The following is a 24,132-nucleotide window of genomic DNA, read 5'->3' on the forward strand; positions in this document are numbered from 1 at the left end:
TGCTACATATGTCAAAAGAGATTCTTGCATATCTCTTTGTACATGTATACCATGGAATGAAACTATGGAGGAGCATAGATCTATTAAGAATTTAACATAATGGGACAGAAAAAGCATGAAAGCCTAACTGACTTAAGACACAGTCTCAAGTTCCTGAAGGACCTTCTGATGCAAAACTGTACAAATTAAAACCTCCACGTCATCTATAAAACACGAATAACACCTCCTGCCATTTCTTTTGCTTTTTAATATTTCAAGCTATTATTTAAATTTTAGTTAATATATAGTATAATACTGGTTTCAGGAGTAGAATTTAGTGATTCATCACTTACACCGAAAACTCAATGTTCATTACAGCAAGTGCCCTCCTTAATACTCATCACCCATTTCGCCCATCTCCTCCCTCCATCAACCCTCAGTTTGTTCTCCATAGTTAAGAGTCTTTTATGGTTTGTCTCCCCACCGCCTTTTGTTTCCCTTCCCATGTTCATCTGTTTTGTTACTTAAATTCCACATGAGTGAAATCATATGGTACTGGTCTTTCCCTGACTGATTCATTTCACTTAGCATAATACACTCTGAGTAGCTCCATCCATGTCATTCAAACGGCGAGATTTCATTCTTCTTGATGGTTGCATATTACTCCACTGCACATATATACCACTTCTTTAGCCACTCATCGATGGACATTTGGGTTTTTCCCATAATTTGGTTAATGCTGATAATGTCATAAACACTGGGGTGCACATACACCTCCATCATTTCCAAGAGTGTCAAGTATGCTTCGAAAAATCTCAAAGGGCTAAATAACTAGAAGACATTAACTCATGTTATCTATTATGATTTTGCAGTTTCTCTCAAGGAAACAGTCTTGAATATAAAATATTATAATACTAATTTAAACTAGGCACTTTTGTCAACTTCTATAACCAAAACAACTGCTTGGTCTTTGAAACTTTTTCATAAATAATTCTCTTAAAACCAATTTTAGAAAGCAATAGAAAAAAATTAAAACATTAAGAAACTCCATGAATTTTGCATTCTAACAAGTGACAAAAATACACAACTTCAAATTTCAATAATTTGTACTGACAGGTGAGAGTGGTATACATACTCCAAAAATACATCATAGCTTAAAGCCAGTTCAGGATTAAAAAGCTGCCACAAACCATATTATATGGGCAAATAATATGTCGGTAAGAGATTCTAGTAGGACCCAGCTGTCTCTCCACTTTACTTTATCCTATAAATTCTATTCTCTGTTTAATGCTGAGGAACATCTTTCAAACACTAACATATATACAGTTACTTTCCAATTCTGAATCTTACTCCTAAGCAAGAATTACTTTCAGACGATGCCATACTTAACTTCTCTCCCACTCACTGGTGACTTTATTCTCACTCCCAAAGAACAGCACTTGACCATGTGTGAATTGGCCCCAAAGAAAATACATTTTCATTTTTGTTGCCTACCGTTGGATTTACTTTCATTAACAAAATGTGTTTTCCTTGTCCAGTCAAGTCAAGCCTTTTCACCAAATCCCAGTTTGCTCATTTACAAGGCATGCTTCTTCTACGTTCCAAGAAAAGATAAAATACCTTAAGAGTAAAGCATTATGGGATTCATGAGCTCTGAAAGAAGACCAACTAGAAAATGGGGATAAAATAAACTGGAAGGCTCTTTCAGAACTCCTGGAGCAAAGGGGCAGAGTTGGAGGGAAAAGGCTAAGAAAGGTTTTACTTCCTAAACAGAACAGTAGTGACACTTTGAGAAGGTATGTGTTTTCCTGCATACAAGTAAACCCATTTCAACCCCATTCCTTTTTCTTCAACCAAACTGAATGGACAACTTTCACAAAGTACACAGTTGTGGAGGAGAGAGAGAGAGGAGTTGGGGCAGATAAAATTTATCAAAGTCTTTTCAAACTGCGGAATAACTGATTTTAAAAATTAAATGCCGCTTTCACGGCTCCAAATATCATTCCATGTACACAGTACTTGTAACACTAAATAAGCTTTGAGAACATAAAAACGCTAAAAGTACTAAGTCAAGAACTCAACAGCAAATTTCAGGCCACTGAGGGGCTGGTTACTACTAATTTTCTAATCTTAAAAATCACAGTGGACTCCTCACCACATCTGAAATGTACACCATCTGTACTGGAAACGATGCCTACAGGATAGCAAGAAATCTGGGACTTACTCCCAGCTCATCTACTACTGATAGGGCTCATTTGAGTCTGTCAGGTTTCATGTTCTCACCCTGTAAGGGAAAATGTGGCTCTTTTCAGTCCTGGAATTCTTAAGAATGAAAAGCAAATACATATATCAGTGGGGAATACATACCTACAGTTTACATGAGAATAGCCCCTACTGTCATATTCAATTGCATCTAACCCATCTGAAACTTTCATATACAAACTGATTTTACATGGACATTTAGGCTGTTTCCCCAAGTATCAAGTTTTTTAAATTTCTTAAATTTAACCCCAAAATTTACAAAAAATTTATCATTCTTGCAAATATCAAGACTGTTACTAGTACTAAATTGGTCCCCTAAGCATAAATCCCAGATAATCATGACAAAGAAATCTACAAACAAACAAAAAGGGAGTATTGGGGTGCCTGGCTCAGTAGGCTAAGTGTCCGACTCCTGATTTCAGATCAGGTCATGATCATGGGATTGAGCCCCCACTTCGGGCTCTGCGCTGACAACCCAGAGCCTGCTTGGGATTCTCTCTCCCTCTCTCTCTCTGCTCCTCCCCTGCTCATACTCTCTCTCTCAAAATAAATAAACATTAAAAAATAAAATAAAATACAATAAAATAAAAGGGTATTTAGTTCCCCCTTTTACATCATAGAGTCCTCAGCACACACACAAATCACAGTATCACCGCAGACCAAGGATCACATTCATGTACTAAGTTACTGAATGTCTATACATGATTATTAGGCACTCATCTACTTTAAAGGCTCTTTCTCCAAAGGCTTACAATGCTTAAACTCATTAACTATATTCTCTCTTGTAGCAACATGAACAAAAAAATCTCCCTTGTTTTTAAAATAAAAGGAAAACTACCCTAGAACTCACCAAATTCCATTTCAGAATAAATCTTTACATGTGGTTGTGATGGAAAACAATTTTAAGAGTACAGCACAATATTACAAAATAACCTCATAACTCAACATTTAATCTCATTCAGGGACAGGCAGGAAAGCCTTTGTGAAGTGCCTGTAACACACAATGGATAGGCTAGCAATAAGCTCCCGACAATGCTTAGTACTCCTACACCAAAGATTTATTCTATATTCCAATTCAATAACCTATTTCATTCCTTTAAATTTATAGGGATTTTACAGATCCAAAGGCTGGAATTTTTTTCTTAAAGCACCAATGTAAGGTAACAGCAAACTGATGTTTAAAAAGAGACAAGAGGGGCGCCTGGGTGGCTCAGTTGGTCAAGTGTCCAAATCTCGATATACTGGCTTAAGTTGTGATTTCACCAGTCATGAGATCAAGCCCAGCACAGCCCCACTGTCAGGCTCTGTGCTGAGCATGGAGCCTGCTCGGGATTCTCTCTCTCCCCCTTCCTCTGCTCCTCCCCACCCCATCCCTCCCCCCACTTGTGCGTGCATGAGGGCACACTCTCTCTCTCTCAAAATAAATAGATATTTATTTTTTTAATGTTTTATTTATTTTTGAGAGAGCGCGTAAGCACAAGCAGGGCGGGGGGGGGGGGGGGGGGGGGGGGGGGACAGAGGATCCAAAACAGGCTCCATGCTGACAGCAAAGAGCCTGATGTAGGGCTCAAACTTGCAAACCTCAAGATCATGACCTGAGATGAAGTCAGACACTTAACCGACTGAGCTGTTCAGGCACCCCAATAAATAAGCTTTTGAAAAAACAGACAAGAAATCAAAGTATAACCTACTAGACTCTAACATATTTCATTGCTGCCCTGAAAATCCCCTATAAATTCAATCTCCTTTTCCCCAAATATAATATTCTAATTTCAAAGATAATTCATCTTCTCACTGAGCCTCAACTGGTAATAGCATCAATGCAGGCTCCTCCATTTTAGAATTCTCTATCTACCCGTCACATATCACACCTGCATGTTCAGACCTACATACCCCTACACTGAATGAAACCTGGTGGATTTCTAGCTGAATTTCTAAAACTAAAAAATGGTATATTTAGATCATAGAAAGGCTTCAATTCTCCAGGATGGAAAGATATTCCTGACACACCAGCTAGCTACTACAAGATGATAGCCTTCACAGATCTGCAACTGTAAGACAGGCTACACCTTCCCATGTTTCATGTTTACCAGTAATTACCTTAATGGTGGAAAACTGACAAAATCTGCCACCAGTACATTTCTACCAGCATCACTCCTACTTATTTCAGGACCAGCTCAAATATTACCTCCCCCATGAACTTTTCCTGACAGCCCTACTTTTCTTCCTACAGAAGTCAACAACTTCTCCCAAGCAAAGACGGGATAAACCAAGTCTTTCCCCACTCTTCCGCTTCTTTAGACACAGTTCCAACAGTGAAAAATATATAATAATACTTGTATATAATCCATTTCAGAAGAAGAAAAGGTTCCTGATCCTAATCTCAACAAAATTAACTCCCTAGGTCTTCCACCTCAAACTAAAGTTTAAAACAGGCAAGAGGGGCGTCTGGGTGGCTCAGTCAGTTTTAGCATCTGACTTCGGCTCAGGTCATGATCTTGTGATTTATGGGCTTGAGTCCCATGTCAGGTTCTGTGCTGACAACAGCTTGGAGCCTGGAGCCTGGAGCCTGCTTTGGATTCTATGTCTCCCTCTCCCTCTCCCTCTCTCTCTCTCAAAAATAAATAAACTTAAAAAAAAATGGGCAAGAAAAGTGCAAATATACAGATTTCTTTTAGGACAGTTGCCCATATACCTCTTATAAGCAGACGAGTTAACATACAGAAAACGTTTAATAACTCACCACTTAACCCAATAATCATTATTATCATACTGCCTTTAAAGTGACCTCACTCCAACCTTTACCTATCCATCCACAGAATAAAACTTTTGCATACCCCTATCATTTTATTTTTGAATAAATGGTTTAATAATCCATATAAAGAAACAACAGCCAACAGTAGTGTTTACCTACATCACTAAATCGTACAATAAAAATCTGTGCTCAGATTATCTTCTTGTAGAAAAAGAAAACACTGTAGGAATATTGCTGGCATTTCCCCAGAAGAAAACTCCCTAAATCTTAAAGCCCAAAACTCAAGAAGCAATGAAATTACAGATAATGTTGCTAGACAGATGGTAGAGATAGGAGTCAAACTTAAGGCCTTTTCTGCTATATCACCCTGCACTTTTCTAAGTATAGGCACTCAGTCCTTAATTTTCACATTGTTCTTTTACACAACTATGGCATCATACTATATACACTGCCACCTCTGAACAGTCTCTTTGCATGCCAGCTGCTCAACATTCTCACTGACATCAAATTAAAGCTATCACATGGTGATCCCACCTGCCAGCCACTGTCATAGGGAGAAAAGGCTTTGTTTTGGGCAAAATTACCAAGGGCATTTTTACATCATCATTTAATTGTGCCAGCATCTAGTAAGCACACCCTCCCCCACCAGATAACTGAAAACCTGGTGCTGCCTTATTCAATCCAGTCCAGAGGGCATCCAACCCCAAAACCCCTTTTCACACAGTCCCAGAGCAAGGCAACAGGAAACCACCTAAGGTATGTTCCTAGGGAAGCTTCTTTAGGAGGTCTTGGGTGTAAGATGGAAGGGGTCAACAGAGTCTTCTCATCTACACTGTGGATTTGTTTTTCTAAAACCTTTCTTGCTACCCACCCACCCTGTGTTATGACTGAAATATTGGGAGCTACAGATACCCTGACCAACAGGATGGCAGGGAAGAACCTGGAAAGATTAGGGCTGCCTTGGCCCAAGCAAGAAGCACCAACACATTAGGGATGATTCTCTTATCTCTGTGATCATGAAAGACTTTTTCATTGTATGTCTGAAATTTTACTTCAAGACATTCAACTTCTGGATACATTTTTTTTAAATTCATTTTGTACTGCTTCTAACTGAATTTAATTAACACTGCTCATGGGTTCCCCAGCTTCAGGATTTCCAAAATGGCGAATGGGAATGGGAATGGATGAATAATAAGAGAAGCAATGTAGCTATTTGGACAACACACACATGCAAAAAAAAAAAAAAAAAAAAAAATTACTATACTTCATTTTCACAGCAAAAATGTGAGGCCATAATCTTATATTAAATATAAACTAAATAAATTTAGCTCTATTAAAAACTCCTATTTTTGTCCTTAATTTTCCTCATGTCACAGCTGACCACAGAAAACTTCAGAAAATTTAACACTAAGGAACCAAAGAATAAGATTATGGTAAAGACCAAAGAGAAACTAAAAATTTACCAAAATACTTCAGGCTTCAAGAACACAGAGACCATTAAGTTTATTTCTTTCTATCTCCTATGAAGGGTTTTCTCTGAAAGTATATCAGAATCCCTGGATACATGTTTTTCACCTCCCCACATATTCCTAAAGAGTCTTCCCAACAGGGAAGAGTCTCCCTTCCCAACTCCTCACGTACTTTAAGGATTCTCAAAATTTTATCTTTTTTTTTTTTTTTTTTTTTCAACGTTTTTTATTTATTTTTGGGACAGAGAGAGACAGAGCATGAACGGGGGAGGGGCAGAGAGAGAGGGAGACACAGAATCGGAAACAGGCTCCAGGCTCCGAGCCATCAGCCCAGAGCCTGACGCGGGGCTCGAACTCACGGACCGCGAGATCGTGACCTGGCTGAAGTCGGACGCTTAACCGACTGCGCCACCCAGGCGCCCCTCTCAAAATTTTATCTTAAAACCACTTTACACTCTTAACAATTGAGGACACCAAATTGCTTTTGTTTATAAGAGTCAGAAACACTGATATTTATAATATTAAACACCGAGAAAATATTTGAATATTTCAAAAATAATAAACTCATTACATACGGACAAAAATTACCTTATGAAAAATAACTATTTTTCCAAAAATATTTGTGATGGGAATACATTTCTACTGTTCTACATTTTTGCAGACCTCTTTATTATCAGTCTTAATATAAGATAGCTAGAATCTCAGATTGCTTCTGCATTCAGTATGTTACAGTATATTGTTTTGGTTGAAGTATGTGAAGAAGAGCTGGCCCTCTTCTTAGAAGTTAGAAAAGGGGAGTGATATTTTTAATACTCCTTACAGGTCACAATAGATTTTCTTCTTTGATATTATACCAAAACTCGACAAGTGATCATTTCTTAAAGGTTGGCAGCAATGTGAAACCTGAAACCTACCACATCTTTTGCCCGTGTGTGAGTCTAGAACAGCATGCATTGGTCATTTGGAAAATAATGGTTGACTGACTTAAACAGATCTTCAAAAATCATGTTTGTTAAAGTCACTAACGATCTACAGGGTCAAACACACAATGATGAATACAAATTTCCCAAAATTCTAATATGTGACTGAAAGCTCACTTTTATTACTGACAACAAATAGCTTCAGCTGTTTTCCTTGAAGTGACAGGCACACTACGGTCATTTTTGAGAAAATGTCTGTCAAATATCGTCTTTTAAGTAAAAATAGTATTCTTGAAGAAAGCAGTTAGTTCGGCTTGTAACTAAAACAACTGCAAAGGTGGTTTTCCTCAAGGCAGCCAACGTTCTTTTCATTTCGTCACACTACGTATTAAAGGGGCAGACATCCACAGGTTAAGATTTACTGCTTCACCAAGAACACCCTTGAGTGAAACTGGCTTTTCTTATCCTGTAAGTACAAAAAAGTAAAGAATACAGTAATTTTCAATACAGTTTGGTGCCACTACTTTGATTTGTGCTAAGCAGCCAGTATTTTACCCGCCACTGCTTTTGAACAATAGCACAAATTTCAAAACAGTGGAAAAGACAAAACCTCAGTATTATTATGAAGGTAGTTTTGACCTGCAAGGCCGTGAGAGGGTCTTAGGTAGGGATTCACAGAGTCAACAGACCACATTCTGAGAACTGCAGTACTCTATTCCAAAATGCATGGTGCCATTAAAGTGGCTAATACTAAAGCGATGTTGGAAAACAAGTAATTGTTCATTCTTCTTACTAATACAGCCACAATAATCTAATTATGCACTTTTAAAATAGTTTTTAAATTATGCATATTCTTTGATACTACACTAAAACTCAACAAGTAATAGTTTCTTAAAGGTTGATTGCAATGTGGAATCTGAAACCCTATTAATGAACTTTCCATATTATTACACTAAAACCCATTTGTTATATACTAAAACCCACTGGTCTGTCTTACACTTCGAATAAATCATTTGCCCGTACGTGATTCCATTTAGATGTACAATGGCAGAGTGAAGTAACATGAAGTAGCATAAAACAGATTTAACTTTTTAATAGTGCCTCCCTGATAGTATTAAACTCCTATGAAAGACACTAAGTGACTATAATTCACTTGCCAATGGTTTTCAACAGAAGAGGCAGCAGTGGGGACAAAGATACAGAAGAGCCTCCCTAAGATTTATATACAAAAGCTATAGTCAATTACTAAAAGGGGGCAGAGGGAGCCTCACAAACTGCCAGCCTACAGATGTACACATGATGCTGAATCACATAGCATTTTAAATTTTCTAAAGATTTTTAAAGATTCTTGGCCAACATTTAAACGTGGAGGATTTCACACAGAATTTCAGGTTTTTAGCTTTTGAAAAATGAGATCTACAAACTGTGCTTATTCCCCTTATGGTGACTAGAGAGGTACCCAGGACTGCAGGCATCTGGGTTTGAGACCACTGATATGAAAGGATTACTCCTCCCAACCTCTGAAGAAAGTATTTGCTTGCTAAAGAGGAATCTGATTACAGTTTTATAATTCAAATCTCAGCGTGTACAGTGATCCCTAATATATCTTTGCTCAGCCATAAGCACATTTTATTTCTTTAAATTTGACTTTACAATTTCTAAAATAGTGGTCTGACTTTTCTCACTTTTTGCCTACCCAAAGAGAACTAAGCCAAGCAGACAACATCTGACTTTACTATTAAAAGACCCCAAATCACACAAATGACAGCTTTTACAGAGGGAAAACCCATCTGTCAGCTTCCTGAAGGACAATTATAGGTAGGACTTCTATACATACTTCACACTTATGGAGATGACAAATGCTAGTTTATGTAATATGTTCACTTTGCCCTAAAGAAATGATACAGGACATTCACCTTCAAGTTGCATTCAAGACCAAAAAGAAAATAAGTTTCTAAATAAATACTATAAATTCATTAAATGTCACACATTTTTTTAAATGGGAAGTTCTTTACACTATTTCCCCTAAAATGGTTTTCAGTCAAAACCGTTAAAAGAGTTCTAAAAAATGGGGCACCTGGGTGGCTCAGTCGGTTAAATGTCCTACTCTTGGTTTCAGCTCAGGTCATGATCTCATGGTTTTGTGAGTTCAGGCCCCATGTAGGGCTCTATGCTGACAGCATGGAACCTGCTTGGGATTCTGTGTCTCCCTCTCTCACTGCCTTCCCCCAACTCATGCTGCCTCTGTCTCTCTCAAAATAAATAAATAACCTTTAAAAAAGAAAAGAGTGCTATAAAATTAAAATGAGAAAATTCATATTACAGAAATGTTCTCTCACAGGAGAAAAAAAAATGGCTTTCTACTTACAAATAATTTCTTCCCCTAACCTGGAAAATATCCCGCTTACAAACTCCTACCTAGTGTCATGAATAACATTTTTCCTAATAAAATGAAAAGGAGACCAAAATCCCAAACTCCTGTGCCATTTGAAAGTCAAACACATCTCTGAAAAACTAAATGCCGAACACAACAAAATGAGTCATTTTCCTTTAAAGCCAAAATACCATGTTATTTTCAGCTCCATTCAAAACAGGAAAAGGGAAATACACATGCCAAATGGACAAGAAATTTGGTAGAAAAAGATACAAGATACAGCCTTTATACATTAATTCTTCTTGACAATTGCTTAAGTCCTTCTAATTCCAACTTGGTTAAACAACAAGACTATACACACCTACAAGAATCAAACTATACTAAACAGGTTGAGAAGAATTCTTTTGAGCCCCCATCCAAAAAGCATAGCAGCCAGCCAAATATTCAAGAGAAAATTCTTGGTTTTCTTTACCCTTAGGCCATATCTACATTCTGAATATCGGCAACATCATTCATTAAAGTATCTGCCAGATGCAGCTAATGTATTCAAATCATTATAATCCCAATTTTAACTCTACATACAAACCGAATGTGTCATGAGACAACTGATACACATCACAGGACAACTACTGACATTTGGCAAGTTATTTGATCCCTGAGATAGAACTGTAAACTGAAGTAAAATACCTGCAATGAAATCTGACTTTCCCAGAGAAACAAGACAATTAGGACATTATATTCATAACCAAGGATCTTGATAACATTAACATCAAAGATGAAATAGTTTCACTGCTTTTGAAATGGTCATCTTACATTCCTGAGCTGCCATTCCATCTGCCCTAGGAACCACAGCTGCAGTCTTGTGAGAAGGGGGGAGGGGGGATGAGCTGCGGTGTCAGACAAACCAACCTGGGTTTGACTCCATCCCTACCATTAACTGGCTCTGTAACTTCGGGCAAACTTACTTTAACCTCCCAGAACTTGGAAGGTCTCTTGGTCTGTTAAATGGGGATAAAACCACTTGTCTGGTAGTGCTGCTATAGGGTTAAAGGTAATTTTGTGATTTACCTTGGAAAGAACTAAGCATTTAAATGCTCAATAAATGGCAACCATTATCATTACTGAACTATATTCTATATCCTCAGATAGCCTGCTATATTTTGCAGCTCAAACCAAGTCCTGGCTTAACTGGTTGCCAACCTAAATAGGGCCCAACTCTAATCCTGAGATCAAGGGTAGGAGGAACGTGAGGATCCAGGGAATGGGATCCAGAGAATGAGAGCGAAGTCCGGGAATTCTTGGTGTTAGAAATCTGTATATGCACAATAATTCCTTTGTTTCTTGTGCATGGGTTTTTATTTCAAAAAGCATGAAAAATTCCTCTTCTTGCCCCTACTACCTCTCTAATTTCATCTCTTCGCTCTTCCAGAGCATTCTATACTCCAAACATCACTATCCTCTCACAATTCCTTAACTAGATTATACTCATAAACTACTCTCTTATTTTTTTAAACACATCTATTTCCTCAGCTTAGAGTAACTACATGCCACTGCCTTCTACACATCTAGCTACGAGCCCCTCAAGGCTAGGCTGAAACAACCTGGGAAACCTTAACTTACCTTTCACTCCACACTAACCTAGGCATTTCTCTGAATCCTACTTTATACCTGGGGGCACACTTCCTCCAGAGCACTTCATATGATGTAACTACTTGTTTGATGAAGTATTTGTCTCTTTCGCAGCCTAACAAACTGTATGAAGGCAAGAAGCATGTTTTACTAACTTCTAAATCCCCAGGACCTGGCACAGAGCAAATCCCTAGTAACTGTGTGCCAATGGATGGGTGGCTGAACCAATGAATAGACATTCATGTCTTGGCTCGAAGTTGCACACTGCCTCAAAATGATGGATTCATAGCTATTTTTAAAGATTTTTATATATTCTCTTATGTGACCAATATTATAAGACCAGGTTTTTAAAAATACACCAAAGGAATGTTGTCCTACAAAATAACCCCCTGGAGTCTCTGCCCTAATTCAAATGGCCCTGCAAGACCATGAGGAATTTATGAAACTCTTGGAGAATCATCTACAGAAAGAGTTGACCAAACAGTGAGGAAAATCACTCAGTACTTTTCAGCCTAGGATACTCTCTCAGTCCCCTTCACCCAGAGAGCAGTCTCCTTCTTTTCCCCTCCCTCCCTCCTTGATGGTTTAATCTGGGTTGGTGTTAAGGAAAAGTGATAAATGGGCCAAAAGGAAGTCGGAAGCAAAGGGAAGGGAGAGAGACAGCTCATCAGTAAGCAAAATTACAGATAAAAGTCGGTGTGCAACCTCCTATTTAAGCGCCTGAAGTTGGTAACACGGATCTAATGGGCTCAGTGCCTTAAAATACAAACTAGAGAAAGTCTAATCACTGCACATTTATTGGCAAGTAATCAAACAAAACACTCTAACTAAGGTAATACCAAAACAGGAAGAACTGGATATAAATGTCTGTATTAATTTTTTGACTGGTTTTGTTGTTGTTGCTATTTAGCCATTCACCGGCATAAAAGTGGCCATAAAGTCACATTGAGTGGCAGCCTTGTCCTACCTAGATACCTGCAAACAGCCCCGGGTTTTGAGTCTCAGCTCCACCATCACAAAAAAAAAAAAAAAAAAAAAAAGAACATGACCTTGAATAGGTCATTTAACATCTGCTCTCAATTTTCCACCCCTGCCAAAAATGGTTGTTACCATATCTGTTTCAGAAAGTTGTCTTACAAACTGGGTAACACACCACATGTAAAAGTAACATGTACCATCTTAAATAATAGTGCCTAAATCTAGCTCATCATCACAATCTCTAGGGAACATTTTAAAAGACATATTCCCAGGTTCCACCCAAACCTACTAAACCAGAAATCTCCAAATGCAAGGCCCTATAGTTTATATTTTAGCTAAATAAGTTATGGCACACACATGAAGTATCTCTGGAAGCAATAACATTAGTCACCTATGAGAAAAGGAAGTAGGCAGTTAGGGAACAGAGCAGGGAGGCAGACTTTTCACTGTGTGCCAACGTACACTTTTTGAATTTTAAAGCACATAAACATATTATCCACTCACAAGCTGGATTTTTTTTTTTTTTTTTCATTTCTAAACACCCAAAGTGATTCTGATGATTAACTACCTTTGGAAATCACTACTCAAATCACTACTTTTTTTATATATACATACATACATACATATGTATATGTATGTATGTATAAAGTTTATTTATTTATTTTGTGAGAGCGAGGAGGGATGGGACGAGAGAGAAGGAGAGAGAAGATCCCAAGCAGGCTCAGCACCCAGGTAGGGCTTGATCCCACGGAACTGTGAGACCATGACCAGAACCAAAATCAAGAGTTGGGACACTTAACAAACTGAGCCACCCAGGCACCCCTGGAAATCACTACTCTTAAATACAACAAATACAGGTAAGGATTGCTTAAAATAGTCATAGGATTAGTAGTCCATTAAGAGAGGCATTAAAATCCTACTATTTCAAGTTTTAGGAATGTTGCTTAGGATAGCTCCTGCTCAGAAATTCACAATTCACATATCTCTCTTACACTTTTATAAGCACTGCAATAAAGAAACCCATTTAACTATGCTTAATCTTGTGCTTCTCAAACTGAAGTTGAACAGGACACACTGTTCAGGTCATTTTTTCTAGTAAGATCTTGGGGAACTAGAAGACACCGGTTTAAGATCCAAGTACCCAGGGTGCCTGAGTGGCTCAGTTGGTTAAGCGTCCCACTTTGGCTCAGGTCATGATCTCGCGGCTCGTGAGTTCAAGCCCTACATTGGGCTCTGTGCTGACAGCTTGGAGCCTGGAGCCTGCTTCGGATTCTGTCTCTCTCTCTCTCTCTCTCTCTCTGCCCCTCCCCACGTGCATTCTGTGTCTCTCTCTAAAATAAATACATAATTTAAAAAAATTAAATAAAAAAAAAAAAATCCAAGTTTCCTAAGGCAGAGACCATCTCCTTACCCCAGAACCCTAGAGTGCCTAGCACACAGAAAGCCTCTCCAAAATGTAGAGCTCAACAGTGACAGGCTGTCTTTCCTAAACCAAAACTTTTCCCTTTACCTAAACCAAAACTATGTCCCAATTTTCTTATTGTTCAAGGATTTAAAAAAAAAAAAAAAAAGTAAATAGCATAAATACTCCTAACATCCTACTCTGCCTAAAATTTTATGGTTAGAAAACACAACTATCTACAACAGATCATTTTTAAATCCAAATAATATGGCAACAGGCATGTTTATTCCTTAAAATGGAAAAATAAAAGATCTTTATGATTTGAAATTATCTACTTGTAGGAGAGGGCAAGATTTCAGTATCATTTTCCTTCTACAATATAAGCAGACATTTGCTAGGCATCTTTATTTCCATGAAGCCAGACTAATCAAGTAAGCCTTACAATCAAACGGCCCGACAACCCCACTTATTAAAAGAACATGTTCACCAGTGTACCTAGAGGGGGTGTGAAAGCTGTATCAAACAGCTTCTTTGAAATTTGCACCTACTAAGAGTTCTTAACATTGGGTCTCTCATCCAGAAAGCCTTCCTTTAGGTATAATTCAGAGAGCTAAACCGGAAGAGTCAAACAAATGTCAAAACTACAAAACACCAGGGTCAAATTTAAGAGCTTTACCAGATCCCTTTTGTTTTATCACCAGGGAGCACAAATGAATACAAAGTTCTTTCTGGCAACACAGCTACCACAGCCAAGGCCTGGCTCCCAAGTTTGGCCTTCAGAAATCCACCAATAAATGCTTCCCATTCTTCATCTTACAATAAACACTCAACCCAATAGAAGTTGACTTAACAGGCAGTGTCCGATTTCCAGACTGACATCACTGACAGAGAGTTCTGCATCCTAGCTCAGTCCCACTCTCTTCATCTCACAACCACTTAACACCCACACACCCACATACCCACATACCCACACACACACACACACACACACACACACACACAGTGCTTTTACATGGCGTGTGGATAATGATGCTTTAAAAGGGCTAACCCTGGGGAAGATTATGAAGGACATCAGCCTCCTACCTGCCAATCCCTATTTATCCTCCCAAACTGCTAAATTCTTTCCCCATGCTTTTTTTAATGCCTGAAAATCGCTTACTAGCCAGAGAACTAAGTTCTCAATCTTGCAGCACCAGGAGCTAGCAGGTTTACTGGTTTGATCAGCTACCTCCTCTCTGCATAATAAACGTCAATCCCCCAAAAGGGGAAGGTGGTGGAGTAATTTGTGAAACACATCCGGACACTAAACTCATCTCTAGCCTGGCACTCTTCAGAACCGCCTCCGTCGCAGACCTGTCCTAGCAAGCGCTGGGCTAGAACAGGAAGGCCTGCAAAACTCAGTCGCCATCATCAGAGCTGAAACATGCAGCGTAGCCCTCCCGTTTCCCACAAAAATAAGCGGCATCTTTATAATGCTTTAATGCTGACAGAGCAAAACAGCTAACAAATCGAACAAAACGGAGCCAGTCTACGATGGGAATACAATTGGGAAAGATGACCACTTCACAGTAAGACCCTACAGTCGCTCTGTCCAGCACTAAGTTCTTTGTACTTTCCTCCTCTTAACCCTGAGCATTTCACCAAGCCTGATGCGGACAGCCTGTGGAAAGGCCTCCCACAGGTTTGGGTGCTCCTGTTCTTTCTCTTCCTTCCATCTGAAGCTGAAAAAAGTGGCTAACACTAAAACAAACAGAAGGAACAAAATGTATTAGCAAGTAGTTACAGATTACGATGTACAGGTATGCGGACCAAAGGGAGGAAAAATGGGTAGAGCAGAGCTGGTACAGTGAGTTCACTCTGGGAAAACCTCCCCTCCTCTAAATATACAGCCATGAAAGACAACTGTAGAGAAGAGAAAAACAAAAGACAAAGGTGAGACCACACATGAGATAAACATCTCCTCAGGAGGGAAATGAAGCCCAAAGTGCTCCCCAGTGAGTGACCCGGTACCAGAGCAGAGTTCCTCACGAGGAAGTTGGAATGGGCTGCCGGTTTTGTTGAAAACACTGCAGCTGAAAATTTTAACGGTAACCACGAAAAGAACAGAAATACAATCTATGGCTTCCAAACCAAGAAGGAAGAAAAAGGGAAGGGAATGCAGAAAACTAGGACTCTAACAGAAGGAAAAAAAGCAGCAGGATAAAAGATAAGAAAATATGAAATCCAGATAGGAGAAATCAATCTACTTATTCAAACTGCTCATCCCACAATTAAAAGTCAAAATTTATCAGAGTAAAGAAAAGAAAGTATTAAGAGGAATAAAGAGACACATTACATATCAATCAAAGGAATAATCCACCAAGAACATTAACATTCATAAATTTGAATACTCTCAACACCACAACCTCAAAAATACACCCAAGTAAAAACTGACCATTTGAGAAATGGTCAACTCCAAGGAGAGATTTAACATACCTCTATCAGAAACTAATAATTTAAGCAGACAAAATACATATTAGTAAAGACAGAGACTTTGAAAAGGTATATTTACAAGCTTGAGCTAACAAATATATAGAAACCTGTCCCCAAAGGGGAGTCACAGATTTTAAGGTATAAAAAAGCATGTTATCTCTGACTTCTGGATTTAACAGATAAATAAAATTTCCTTCAAATTATAAAGACAAAGGAAAGGTTGCCAACCTTTCATACTGCCAAATTAGATGGGGGGGGGGGGGGGGAGAGGGACACCATTACCAATACTTCATAAAAAGATTACTTTAAAATTTGGAAAGTAGTAAAAACAATCTCAAAAATCTTTTCTCACTAACCATGAACTGGTTAAAGTTTCCTGAACTGTGAACATTTTCTTAGAAACTGCACCAGCACAGAATTATATTTAATTTGATTTCAGGAAAACAAACATACAGATTTTTAATATCAAGTCCTTGATGTAACAGTGTCCTCATTTTCCATTTGAGAAAACAGCAGACTATAGACATAGAGACTGGTTACCTGCAATTGTCAAGTAAAAGGTGGGAGGGAGGGTGTGAGACAAAACCTCTCCAGGCCTCTACTCTTGCTGTCATACCAACACCTGCCAAGGGTCCCATTCAATCAACAATACTTCCTGAACATCCAGAGTATAAGGCCTGGTGTGAAGTATTACAAGTAAATAGCGCTATAAAATGCCCTAGGGGGGGCAGGGAGCCGTATCAAACCACGAGCCACAGCTACAGAAGACAGTGTGATCTACCCCTTAGGAAGCCTGAGAAAAAAAAGGAACATTGAAAACCCACTGATTCAATCCACACACCTTAAGGAGTTTACAATATACTTGTAAAAACAAACTATACACACAGACAGACAAATAATAAAACGGTAAACCAGGTGCTGAGAGGAGTGTTCTAAGCATGAATCACCGAGAAGACAGGATTCATTTGGAGTTAGAAGATTTCGTGAGAGGGGCGCTTGGCTGGCTTAGTTGGTAGAGCATGTAATTCTTGATATCAGGGTTTTGAGTTAGAGCCCCATGCTGCATGCAGAGATTAGTTAAGAGGAGGAGGAGGAGGAGGAGGAGGAGGAGGAGGAGGAGGAGGAGGAGGAGGAAGAAAAAGATTTTGTGAGGGACGGCCAGGGCTTTCAGGAGCGTCAGGATTTTGGAACAGGCCATGAAGGGTGCTGGGATTCATCACAAAAAGGGGCATATTCGAATAACAACATTTATAATGACTTATCTATTAAACAAACAAAAATGTTTGGCTCTTACACAACTAAAAAAATTAAAGTTCTCCAAAAACACTTCAGGAAGCCAAGAAGATAATTCTAAGATGTGAATTAGTTTTCCTTATAAGTCATCTAAACCATGGACGGTGCTAGAGCAATCTGCTAGTCAACGTACAACTATGAGAATGAATAACGGAGGCAAACTATATATCACCTTTCTGTGATCAAATAACTATTTTTTTAATCAAAATCTCCCTTTAAGGCTGAATATCAAAATAGATTACTTAAAGGCAGCTGATAGGACGGAAACACAAAAAAGAAAGACGAATGTACCTCACAGACGTGGACGTTACTAACAGCAGATACGAGGGTCACAGACACAAGAATCCTTGCACTTGGCTACCTGGTGTGGATATGAAATCATACAAAATGAAGGCTCTACAGAACAACGTAAGTGCTTGGAAGAGAACCTTAATAAAGAAGAAAATACAGTAAAAGAAAATCTTTCTTCCTGCTCCTCACCAGATGAAGAATATAAGAAAACATTCCAAAAAAGGTAGTAAAAGAAAAAAACAAGCCCTGACTATAGTAACTTTTGAAGAACTTTTTTCATGTCTGAAAAGACCAACAGAGGCCTCCCCACATTAAATGTTGAGCCAGGCTTGAGTACATTTTGAAAAATTATTAAGTCTGCACATCCTGGGATACTCATTTTCAGGAGGAAAACACAGGGTTATGGTGAAGTAGTCAACAGTACACTTCAGGCCTCTCCTGAGAGCACAGTGCCATGGCCAAGAACCTCAGATACATAAGCAGAGATTACACGAAATATATACAAGCTACAGAAAGAAATCATATAAAAATCACACTGGGTGCTATGGAGTCAATGTTTCTGTCCCCCCTCCTTCAAATTCATATATTGAAACTCTAATGCCCAACGTAATGGCATTTGGAGATGGAGCCTCTGGGTGGTAATCAGGGCATGAGGGTGGGCCCTCCTGATGGGATTAGTGCCCTTTTAAGAAGAGATGGGAGAGAGCTGGCTTCTTCACTCTGTGCTTTCTGCACAGAGAGGAGTAGATAGGATGCAAAGACAGTCATCTACGACAGAGGCACCAGGGTGGCTCAGTCAGTTAAGTGTCCGACTTCGGCTCAGGTCATGATCTCGCGGTTCGTGAGTTCAAGCGCTGCAATGGGCTCTGTGCTGACAGCTCAGAGCCTGGAGCCTGCTTCAGATTCTGGATCTCCCTCTCTCTGCCTCTCCCCTGCTAGTGCTCTGTCTCTCTCTTCTCGTATAGGACTTGTAATTAAACGTGTTTCTCTCCACTACCTCCTGCAATCCTCTAAAAAGACAAGTAATGAATTTTAAAAGACAACAAATGAATTCTAAAGTTACAAGGACAGGGGCACATGGGTGGCTCAGTCGGTTAAGCAACCCACTCCTGGTTTTGGCTCAGCCCATGATCTCACAGTTTGCAAGTTCAAGCTCGCATCAGGCTCTGTGCTAATGGCACAGAGCCTGCTTGGGATTCTCTCTCTCTTTCTCTCTCTCTCTCCCTCCCTCCCTCTCTCTCTCTCTCTCTCTCTGTCCTTCCCCTACGCATGCACTCTCTCTCTCTCTCAAAATAAATTAAAAAAACCTTTTTTTAAAAGAAGTTACAAGGACAAAGAGAAAGAGAAGGCTAATGCATTCAAACAGCATGTCAACAAAATGCTGGAAGCAGGAAAGCAGATAGAAAAGTGGCAAATGACCTAGTAGACAAGAGAAAACTGAAACCTACAGTATGCAGGGGAGATGCCAAAAATGAACAGACAACTCTTAAGAATTTTAATTGGAGGTGCCAGGTACTTATGAAGTCTGGGGGTACCCAAACAGAAGACTCTTTTGCATAAGGAGCAATTAAGATCCCCATCCTAGGAACAGGAGATTGTCCCTTCAAGACTCTGCCAGAACTGGTCCCTACTTACAGAAATTCAACCAGAGTAACAACCTGGGGACACCCAGCTAGGCAGGCACCGGCACAGTGGAAGAAGTAAAAGCTGTTTATTGAAAAGAAGGCTAAGCCAGCTCCCATCCCAGACATTCGCAGCCAAGCTCTTACCTCCCTGGATTCCACTCTGGGGAAACTGACCCAACAGAAGAAAAAAAGCTTCAACATAATATAAAGCAAAAAAATCAAAGCAATGGAAAAGAGGGGTAAAAAGATAAGTAAATCAGGGTAGCAGTGGAGGTGTCAAACATCCAACTACCAGGAGTTCTCCCAAAAAAAAGAAAAATGAGAAAATGGATGGGAGAAAAGAGTATTAAAGAAATTCTAAAATTTCCAGGAACTGAAGCCCAAATACAAATAAAGAGACCTACCAAGTGTTTGGGGCCCAAAATACAGTAAACGGGGAAAAGACCTACATCAAGGCACATCAGTAGGAAACTTCTCAGCAACAGAGATCGAGAGAAGACCCTAAAAGCCTTGGGGGTACAGGTCAAGTAGAAAGGATCAGGAGTCAAAAGGGCACTGAACTCCTCAAAAGAAATACTGTAAGCTATGTGACAATGATGGAATGCCTTCAGAATTATGAGGGAAAATTATTCCCAACCAGAAATTGTATCTTAGCCAATAACAGTATACAGACAAAACTTAAATGTGCATTTATCTAAATAAAGGAACAAAACAGCACACTAATGAAAGAGGTACAAGCTTTAAGGAAAAAAGAACTCTTTAAAACTTTCAAAACTAGATCCAAAAGTCCTTAAAATGTCACCAAAACAGTTAACTAAGTAAAAAAAAAAAAAAAAAAAAAATCCACCCTCCTCCCTTTTTGGGCATGGAAATTATATAGATTCACTTATTCAATCTCACAGCAGTGATTATGGTCTCATCTACAAAAGTGATAGAAAAGTAAAGGTACTATTTGTGTTTAAATGTATATGTGCAACTTTCAACTGCTTTAAATACTCTCAAGATGAATGAGTATCAGCAAAGCAAGAGCTTGGGGTAAGGGACAAGAGCTAGGAACAGAGCCAAACAAACAAAACAAACCCTAGGGACAAAGGTCTCTTTAAAAAACTAAAGTTCTCAAACTCTTCCCGAAATTACCAAGTCTAGAGCACCTTGACCCCTATCTCTTTATTTTTAAACTCTCTTACCAGTGAGTTATTGGCTTGACCAGAGTCCATAAAGTAACCAAGCCAGAAAAACTCTAACCACAACCATCAGGACTTAAAAAAGCCTGACCTTTAAACTTAATCAAGAATTTTGATCCACAAACGGTTTCTGAGTTCCTCAACACATCCCAGAAATAACTTGGACCGTAAATTTACTTCTATCATGGCAAATTTTACTCACACACTTGAGCCAACAGGGTATTGTAGCACACGGCATCTTTAGTACAGTCAGGTACAAAATGTTAGTTGCTCCTGCTATTACTGTCATTACCACTTCTGACCGAATGAAAGAAAAGGAACTGCTAAATGGGAACTGGTAACAAAAGGAATTTGGGGACACAGAACTCTATTATCTATGGGCAGTACTACTTTGGATGAACACAGCAAAGAGCAATTCCAAATACCTACAGTCATAACCTTTTAAAAACCAAGCACTGAGAGACATCTGAAATATATCTCCTCACTGACCTGTAACAATACCAACTAGACAGAACTGAAGTTCGTGGAGAAAACTGTACTTCTCAGTTCCTATGTACTACAACAATGATGAAAACTATGATATCTATTAAAATCCCAGTTATCTCAACTTCTCCAAATTTGCTTCTATCCTACCCAAGTTACACATCAAATATCTACAAGTATAATTAAGATACTATGGTCCAGTAGGCACTTTGTCTTTTGACTTCCTCCAAAACTTCTCATCAATTCTATTCAATTCTACAAATTAATTATTTACTGCTTTGAACTGTTCTCTGATATTGCTCTTCTACTTTTTACATTTCTATTTTATTTTCCCAGCTATATAGGTAAACTTCAGGAAATGACCTATGACTGAACTTTTTGCACATCTGTATATTTAGTACGTTGTAGGTACCGCATAGATTAAAAACACTAGAATATTATACAAAACCAGAGACCAACTGTCCACAACCTTCCTTACCCAAACAGCACATAAAGGGCAGAAACAATTCAGTGTCACCATTTGAATGAGTCTAATGTGTCCCCCAGCCCACCATCTCACACACTAGCATGTCAGGATAGAGTGCAGCAAGAGCTTAATAAATAGGTGCCAGCATACTGGCTTCGGAAATGAATGACAAACATTCAACCGAACAGGGTCACTTCATACAGCGGTCCCCTCTCCTCCACCAAACCCCAGGCAAGAAGGAAGAAAAGACACAATGATGATCCTGTCCTCCGCAAACAGATCAAAATTTGAAAGCAAAAAAAAAAAAAAAAAAATTCATGGAGGCACAAGATAAATGTTAATGTACAGCTTTCAAAGACTACAACACAGGCCTTTGCTATGCTATTTTGTTTTCATCTAAGAATGTTTAAAACTTCCTTCATTTCACATAAAAGTACCCTTGAGCCTCAGCAGCAGAGCCCATTGATGCCACTTAATAACTAAGGGCCTGGGCTTGGAGACCCTCATAACACTTCCCTGCTGTGCAGCCTGGGAACACGCTTAACCTCCTGCAAGTCCAGTTTCTTCACAGTGCTGCCAGAGTGTTAAATGAGAGGATGTTTGGAAGCCATAATGCTTTGTACATAGTAAGAAATAACAACGCTAAAAATAATGTTTAAAATGAGCAAACCTCGTGATGTACCACATAAAGAAAACCTGCGTGTCAATTATAAAACTCCTTGTCCACTGGGCTTTTTAAGATCTCTAACTGGAAAAAGGATTCACTAAAAATTTATCTCAGAGCACGATTAAAAAAAAGTTCCACTCTGATATAACATAATAAGCAATGTGATTTTTTAGCCATTGCTTTTTTGTCTCAGCTTCCAGAAAACCTAAAATACAAATCAACTTAAATTAACTTAGCTGATACCTCCTACCACCTTTACCATCCAAAACTTCTACCCAGTCTCTTGCCCCTCATCCCACTTTGAGTGCTAGACCTGGGAAGGCCCTTAGTAACTGACTGATCCCACATTCTCATTTTCTAATGACAACAACACGGCCTCTTCTGATCGGAAACAGACAAAATGGCAGAAGGTACTGAATATACAAAATGAATACAGGGTCTTTCTTTTTCACACTGACACAAAAGATGCTGCAATTTCATCACATATTCCATTTAACAAAACTGCAAAACACCGAGAAAAATGACACACGACTGACATCCCTTTAAAATTGACCACAAATATCAAAATACCGCCTCAGGCAAAGCTATGAAATATTAAGGCCTACTTCTAACAAACTTTACATGCAAATAGACATGGTGTTCCTATTAATCATCTGTTAAGCTATGCCTTTATTTCAACCACAATGACTCTGCCCCAAAAATGCTTGCAACTCTCCTTTTAGAACTGGCTGTTAAGGTTTCTCCGGAATGCCACCACACAGCCATAGCTAGCACAATGCCTGGCACATAGTAGGCATGCAAAGGACCATTAAAATAGACTCAGCAGCAAAACCTAGTCATTTCAAGGCAGATGGGTCTCTGCAAATAGAAAACATTCAATCCCAGAGCTGACTAATCAAATGGATGATGAAGCCGAGAAGCTCTTATCCAGAGAAAATTCTGTTTCATAGAAAATACATACTGCACCTGAGCACAGTTATAGTAAAGAACTACTTGCCCACACTGCAATCTTTAAGTCTCGGAACATATCAAATGTTTCATTATTTCCTAAATAATGCACCAAATCAACCACCTGACTGTAGGAGTAATACCAGTGATGTCAAAAGAACACTTCCCTTGTGATTTGGACCTAGATGCTTTGTGGGGGCCTCTGCGATGTTCAACTGTTCAAATGTCAAGTTCAGTACCTCTGTCTGGAAATACTAGGTTCATTAATAGTTCCTACTATCACAAAATGCATTATGTCCAGTGCCACAAATGTCAAATCCTCATTGCTTCTATTTTCAAATACATGATATCAATCTTTTCTAAAACTTTCATGGCATCCAAATCTCCTTCTGATAATCATTAGTTTATCATCTTTTTTAAATGGTCACAGAGGTTTAAAAAAAAATCTATAGCAGCGCATGGGTGGCTCACAGTTGGTTAAGCATCTGACTCTTGATTTCAGCTTAGGTCATGATCTCCCTTTATGGTTTTGAGCCCCTCATCTGGCTCTGCGCTGATAGCAAAGAGACTGCCTGGGATTCTCTCTCCCTCTCTCTCTGCTCACCCCTCCCTCATGCTTGCGCAAGCTCTCTCTCTCTCTCTCTCAAAATAAACAAACTTCATAAAAAACCTAGAAGTCCTTTGACAATCTTCCCACCTAGAGGTGGAGTCTAATTACCCTCCCCTTTAATGCAGGCCTTATGACTTGCTTCTTGAGGAAGATATCAGGCAGAAGTGACTCTGCATGGCTTCTAAAGCTATGGCATAAAAAGGCATTCCAGGCTGGTGCTTCTTGGGACAGGGACACACTTTTTTGAAATTTTGAGCTGCCACCTAAGAAGTCTAGCAACGTTGAAGCCTCCGTGCTGGAAAGACCACACAGAGAGACCACTGGG

General features: G+C 39.1%; 1 protein-coding gene across 6 annotated transcripts in view; it reads right to left on the minus strand.

Moving 5' to 3' along the window:
* UBR5 (ubiquitin protein ligase E3 component n-recognin 5) overlaps positions 1–24,132 on the minus strand; it is a 137,248-nt gene that overhangs the window by 95,986 nt on the left and 17,130 nt on the right. The window lies entirely within an intron of this gene.

Source organism: Panthera leo, chromosome F2 (genome assembly GCF_018350215.1).
Source record: "Panthera leo isolate Ple1 chromosome F2, P.leo_Ple1_pat1.1, whole genome shotgun sequence".
NCBI lineage: Eukaryota > Metazoa > Chordata > Mammalia > Carnivora > Felidae > Panthera > Panthera leo.